Raw genomic sequence first — 7,339 nt, 5'->3', positions numbered from 1 at the left:
AAAACCTAAAGCCTGTCAAAATCTCAGAATGACACATACAACAGAAAATCAGATTGCTGCCCACCTCTATTAGTTTCTATAATAGTCTTCAACTACAAGTAGGAAAAATGAAGCATTAGGAACAAAACTGTTTCAGTGACAAGATGCATCTGAACTTCTTATTTTCTGACAAATAAGAAGAATATCTTTACTTTTGCCTTTGCTGCTTTCCAGTTTTCTGACAGTTATTTCTCTGCCTTCTTCAGCGCCGACAGAGATGAAAATATAAACCTTGATTTAAAAAACGCAGATACTTTTCTGTGGCTGTGTGGCTGCACACATGCAGGCTGGGTACGGTTTTTGTATGGTACCAATTAAAAACATACATGTATCAAGACTTGTGTTTTTATCTGACCGGGCCTTGATACGTATTTATAATAGGAAGGTGTGCATTTTTTGGGAGCACTTTTTTCTCCCTCAGAGCAGTAGTAGGTTGGTGTGTGTCTTACTTGACAGGTAAGGGTGGCATTCACTCGAACAGCATCATCAAACCCAACACACTTTGACAGAACAGGCTTCATAAATAATGTGCATCAGTTTCTACTCTGTCAGTGTAAATGTATGTCCTCCAGTACTGGTTTCCACTTGTTTCATCTGGAATGCCTGAGAATAATGAATAAATCATAGCCCTGTATACATGTATGTATGCATATGTATGTGTGTATATTTATGCATAATTCATGCCATAAATATCTATTTTGGTCTGGCACAGAGATCATATATAAAAATGGAGGTGTGCTATAGAGACACTGGTCTTTGCTTGACCTAAATGATTAATTGAGATCCAGATGCTGCAGATTATTTCATTTAGCAAGAAAAATAGATGAACGCAGATTATGCTGATGCAGTCTTTTTTTTTTTTTTTTTCTCAAAGAACATTCACTGTTCATGATCACCACTGGAAAGTTCTTTTGCTTATCACTCCTGGCTGTCTCCGTTCATTAATTGGCCCCAAATTGCTCATTAAGTTTTTCTTAGCTTGCCAGTTCTTCTAAGCTGTATGCGGTGCTTCCTTCTGCCTCCTCTCTGGTTCTCTTGTCACATAAATCTTCATAAACAAGAGTCATTGCCTTTCCTTCCATGTGTCTTTGTTTAAAAGAGTGGCACTAGCCAGCGTCTTCATTTTGTGTCACGTTTCTGGCTCCATACAGGGGCATAAATTGTTGACATATTCCCCTTTATTTATAAAATACATTTGAAGAACATGACCAAAACAAGAGACATATTTTGCTTGGAGCTCCATTTACTGGGCAGACTTTACACCACCTTACTTCAGTGATACTCAACCTGCTCGCGATTTAGTGCACAAAACTGATAACTTCAGCATAAGATTTAGCCTCTCTAGTTACCACATCCTCATACGGCCTCCAGCCTTCCCTCGCTGTTCCGTCTTTCTTCTCTCCACCGGATAAGAGATGGTCTTTGTTTTATAAATCACTGTGAAAATCCCCATTGTTAATTTGCAAACTATAATTTACACAGTGTTGCAGCACTTCAGTACTGAAGCACCTGAAAAAAAAAAAAAGCTGCATAGAAAATGTGCAGTACTGTCTGGAAATTAGCCCACAGGATTGTGGGGTGCAGAGTCCCATTTTTTGTGTCATTTACAGAAAATGGAAGATAATTTAGATCTCACTGATGTATAATTAGTACCCAAGAAGTAATATCTCCATTGGACAAGAAGAAGGGAATGGAAAAGGGTCCTCAGGAGAAAGGTCTCTGACTAGAGCTGTTGGCACCAGCACGAGATGCTGTTGGATTTTAGTGGATATGAGACATGAATGGAGGCACTTGTCCCACAGTACAGCAAATGCCTGTGTGCTGGGGCTCCCAATACACTAATTACTCTGTTTAACACAAAGACATTTGTGAAATGGTATTTGGAAAGAAAAGCTGAGCTGTGTAATCTATACGCTGTGGGACTCCTACTAATGCTGAGTCCCAGACCAAGTGCCCTCCACGTGAGGAGAAATGACAAATGACTTTTCTCCTTTATTCCTTCTTCATTATATTTGAAGTGCAGGACATGGTCAGTTGAACATTTGCATTCTACCTTTTTCTCCCCAAAATATGGACCAGTTCGTGACACTCAGAAAGTGCCAAGTCTAACGCGACTTCAGTGTATTCTGGGACATTAGGGAGGTGGTTCTGCCCCTCTACTCTGCTCTGGGAAGACCCCACCTGGAGTCCAGCTCTGGAGCCCCCAACATAAGAAGGACACGGACCTGTTGGAGCAAGTCCAGAGGAGGCCATGAAGATGATCCAAAGGCAGGAGCACCTCTGCTGGGAGGACAGGCTGAGACAGTTGGGGTTGTTTGGGCTGGAGAAGAGAAGGCTCTGGGGAGACCTCCTTGCAGCCTTCCAGTCCTTAAAGGGAAAGATGGGGACAAACTTTTTATCAGAGCCTGTTACGATAGGGCAAGGGTTAATGGCGTTAAACAAAATGAGGGGAGTTTGGGACTACATATAAGGATTAAATGTTTTACGCAGAGGGTGGTGAGACACTGGCCCAGGATGCCCAGAGAGGTGATGGATGCCCCATCCCTGGAAACATTCCAGGTGAGGTTGGATGGGGCTCTGAGCAACTTGGTCTAGTGGAAGATGTCCCTCATCCACTGATGTGGCCATTCCATCATAGGAGGCCACACCATTGGCCAGGCAGGACTGGCCCTTGGAGAAGCCGTGCCGGCTGTCCTGAGCAGTATCAGCATTGTATATTCCCCTAGAAAGCTGTGTAAATCATTCTGCGGGTCAGTCAGTTGTGAGAGCTGTTTGCTCTGAAGTCCGGCACTCGGTGTGGCTTCAAAGGGCACATGCAAGCTAAGGCAGGGTAAACAGAAACGACCTGCACCGAGAATAGCCGTGAGATGCAATGGTGTGCTGCTCTATGAAGAAAAGGATCTACTGCTGGGTCCAGAGGTCAGTCTGGTCAGTTGGTGTTTTCCCATGTAACCGTGACCTTTTGATCATGTTCCTGGAGATCCATCTGCTTTGGGTGATGGCACAGGGCTGGAGGGAAGCCACGCTCAAATCCACCGTGAGGCCAAAGTGATTTCACTACCACCACATACAGTCTCTTATCTGAGTCAGGAATGTGATTAATCCAAATTATGTAAATGATTAGCGATTTGTACGTTTAAATGAAAAATGCTAGATTGAAAATATGGAAGGGGCTTAATTTGCAATTTGAACATCTGAGCACGAAGCAGCTCAGCGGGACGGATGCGGTCCCTGGTGTGGGCTGCTCATGGTGGGTGGAGATCAGAGCAATCACCGTGGAACAGAGCAGTGGCTTTGCTGTTTGGGCTGGTGACAGAGGTGCTCAGAGGTTTTGAAGGAACATTTGCATTTCCCAGCCAGCTCTGGGCAAACTGGTCTGGTAGGGAAAAGGCAAAACATTTCTAATTGAATGTGGCATTAGAGGGGCAGAAATGAGAGGGAGAGATCAATACTTATGTAACGCTGAATCCTCCCTCTGCTTTCTTCTGCACAGACCACCCTGGTTTCCAGCCTCAGAGAGTGACCATAGTGCGAGCGAACCGTTCTGCGCTGGCTCTGCACCTCTGTGCAGTGTGCGCAGCTCCGCTTCCAGCCCGTGTCCAAGGATGTCCAAGCGCGGGAGGGGAGAGCTGAGCGAGCAGCCAGTTCATCCCGGACCGCGCCTGCTCTGATAAACTGTAGTTAACTTAGACAAACTGCCCAGAATTCACCGGCAGCGTTTCAGAGAAGGGATTGGGTTTGGGCTTGGTTTTTTTCTCTGTTTTCTTGTCTGCTTTTGAGGGAGGAAAAGTAGGTTTAAGTTATGGTCAGAAATTCGGCAAGTTTAGAAGTGTGTGACAAATCCAATACATTGCTTGCAAAGTTTGTGAAACATCAAACTGCAAGAGGTTGGAACACCTACAGTAACAAGTAAGAAGCAAATCATGACAGACGGAGTGACTACGGTGTTAAATAAAGTCACAACAAAACCTGTCACAGGTTTTCAGATAAGCTTTGGAAGAACACCTGACAAGTCACATTAATAGCAGCAGTTATTGTTTGATTACACGAGTGCTTTGAACGCAAAGGGGCTCGTATTTGCCTTGCTGTCTTCAGAAGAAACGGTGTTTTGGTCACTCTATCCTAGTTTGTGAAAGTCGCTGAGCAATTTTATTTTCATATTAATTTACAATGTCCCTTTTCTATGGGGAGATGATTTTATTTTGACAAAGTGCAGTAACACTCAGGAACTCCTGATGTTTAATGTATAGAGTAGGTCATGAATTCATATCCATACTGGGGCAAATATTACAGTGTATGGGCCAGAGACGGATGGCACCCGTGTTACACTACACTGCTAAGGAAGACAGTAAGTCATAAGATGTTACTTCTCACCTTGCCGAAGTTGTAAAACGGATATAACACTTCTTTATCCAATTTGGGGTGGGGAAGGTCAGGTCATAGAGAGCTGGGCTTCCCAAAAGCTCGGATCACCCCCCCAGGGTAACTGAGACACCTTTTGAGAGAGGGAGAACAATGCTTCTGCAGTGAAAACCAATAAACACCTGGCTGTCCGTCACTGCCTCTTTGCGTTGTCATGATGAAGTTTCCTCTTGACATCTGATTTAAAAAAAGAGAGATTGCATTGCCGCTTCTGTTAATAGGGGGTTTTGTACTGCTTTTATTGCAGGTCAGGCCCGCAGCGCAGAGCTGGTCAGGCAATCCGTGGGAAATCCCATGAAATTGCAGTTGGGGAACACTTCAGGGTTTGGGGGACATACGGGTTTTCTCCATTCCTGTGCTCCTTTCCACTGCCCCATCGTGCTGTAAGATTTGACAGGCAAACCTTAGGCAGCAGCTACTTTTCCGGGGGGTGCCCAGCACGTTTTACCCTGCGTGAAGGGGAATACCTGAGCACGGTGTGCCTCGGCCTCTTCGCCCCCAGCCCAGGAAAGAGCAGTCTTTGCCGTCAGTTGCTTCTAAATGAAACCGCTTTGCTCCCGGGGAACTCAGCACTCCCTGAAGTCCTGAGAGCTGGTAAATAGCAAAGCTGTATTTATTATATTTGGCAAAACTGGAGTGGGCTTAAGTGTAAAGGCCAATTAAGTGTACAGAGGAGAGGAACAAAATGTTAGGGACAAACAAACTCGCAGTAGCTGGAGAAACTGTCACAGTTGGAAAGGCAGTGATGGGCAGGTTTTTATTAGGAAGTGGGTGGTTGGATGGAGTTGACTGTCTCTCCAGCCAAAGTCTTTAATTATTATCTTTGTTGTTTAATTTGTGTTTGACCAACAAACAGATCAGGCAGTGAATTTAAACAGCTTTTTGAAGAAGCAACAATTTCATATCCTTTCCTTCCTTCTTTTTTAACTGACTTCTTCATTCATTTGGGGTTCTTTCTGTCTTTGGCATCTTCTCCTCCTCTCTTTCCCACCTGTCTACATTTTTCCCCCTATGTTTTGAATATTTAATATTAAAAAAGCAACTAGAAGATTTAGGAGACCTTCATCCTACTAAGTTGCCTTTTCTACGAATACCGATAGCAGAGTAATCCACCTTTGCACCTTCCTGTCACTACCTGTACACGGGGGATACAGCTATTTGAGCCATGATTATAAAACACGTGAGGCTCTTCTGCTGGGAAAAGTGTGGCTGGTTTTATTGCATTGACCGTTCCCTTGACCGATCTGCCCTAATGTTGAAGGCAGCTGAGGAAGCACTTCAGCATTACTTGCTTTTTTGGGACAGCAGACATTTAGAGTTCGCTCAAGACAGTTATGTGTCTTTTGCTAAGAATATTTGAGATGAGCCAAATCAACTTAGCATATATGGGCTAATTACTGGTTAGCACACATCCATGTTACCAACTCTTTGGTTGAGTTGAGGAAAATGTCCCAAAGCTTGTTCTAGCTGGGTAAGATTGCATTAATTTATTTTGATTTATTTCATAAGCTTGGAATTTTTGTTTCATTTTTGGTGTAGTTCGCAGGGTATTCGCCTTGTGTTTAAAATTTGCAGACTGCTCAATCCTCCTCAGCCCTTTCTCAACCATCCGCCTTTTACACCATTCAAAATACTGCAGTGACCTAAACAGGAGATGGCTCACAAAGGCTTGGAGAGCGCAGATTCAAGCTCTGAGTTTTATATTACCATCTTCATTTGCTGAAACAAATGGAACTAAAGGAAGCCACTGCCACAGGCAATCTCTGTCTCCAGTTGCAATGCGCATCTTCAGGGGTCGTTTATAAGCAAATTCTTCAAAATTGTTTCTACATAGTTTGAGGGGTTTTATCCCGCTTTTGGGTTCATGCTTGATAGCATATGAAAAGAATAACAGATTCTCTGATAATACAATATATATATATCTTTAGTAAATGATTTCAATTCATTTAGTTGTGGGCATAGAATAAAAAAGAGATGCAAAGAATACTAACCAGTGGGAAGAAGGATTGGTCTCTGGGAGAGAGTCAGGGTTTGTCTCTTATGTTTGGTGCGAGTATATATCATTCAGCAGTGGAATGTGTAGTAGTTACAACATTAGTTGATTGGATAGTTAATAACTTTGACGCAGAGAAATTAACAAAAGAAAACAGATGGCATTTCTAATAGTAGTTAAAGGCAATAATTGTCCTATCTAGCGACTGATTGAATAATACGGCAAGCGATATCAACACCAAAAAGAAGGGAAATGCCAAACAAGTAAATGAAACAATGATAGCTTTTAAAGTTGTAATATTTGATTGGGAAATAAATGAGCCTGGGACTATGTAAGGACTTGTCTACGTGGAGAAATTCATCCATGTAACTGTATTGGTATAATTACACCTTTCAAAGCAACATAAGCTGAACAAAGAAAAGGCGCTCTGAGTGCAGAGTGACACTCTCCACATGGGGAGTCACGCAGCTCTAACCGCAGTGTCGTAGCGACACCGGTGTGGTTACAGCGGTTCGTTTGCCCGTGCAGACAAGCCCTACTGCTGCCACGCACCGGTCTGTCTGCTGCCACGCACCCGCCCCGCTCCGCTCGCGCCCGGCCGCGGCACTCTGCGCTGCCCGGGCACACGGGGGCTGTGGTGGCGTCGGTGCTACGAAAGGACGCAGTGCCAAACGAGGAACCACGGTGCTGCGCGGGCTGTCGCACATCCTGCAGTACCGTGGCAGGCCCACATGGGAAATATCATTTAAATACATTCGGGTTTATAATACACAAAACAACCCACCCATTGCCATATTTCACTATGGCATGTTTTCCAATTTTGATAATACAATTTTTAACATCCTTTAACCTGCTTGCAAGGAAGAAAAATAAGTCTGTTGTTCC

Source organism: Charadrius vociferus, unplaced genomic scaffold (assembly GCF_000708025.1).
Source record: "Charadrius vociferus isolate BGI_N301 unplaced genomic scaffold, ASM70802v2 scaffold259, whole genome shotgun sequence".
Classification (NCBI taxonomy): Eukaryota; Metazoa; Chordata; class Aves; order Charadriiformes; family Charadriidae; genus Charadrius; species Charadrius vociferus.
This window is presented reverse-complemented; position numbering follows the sequence as displayed.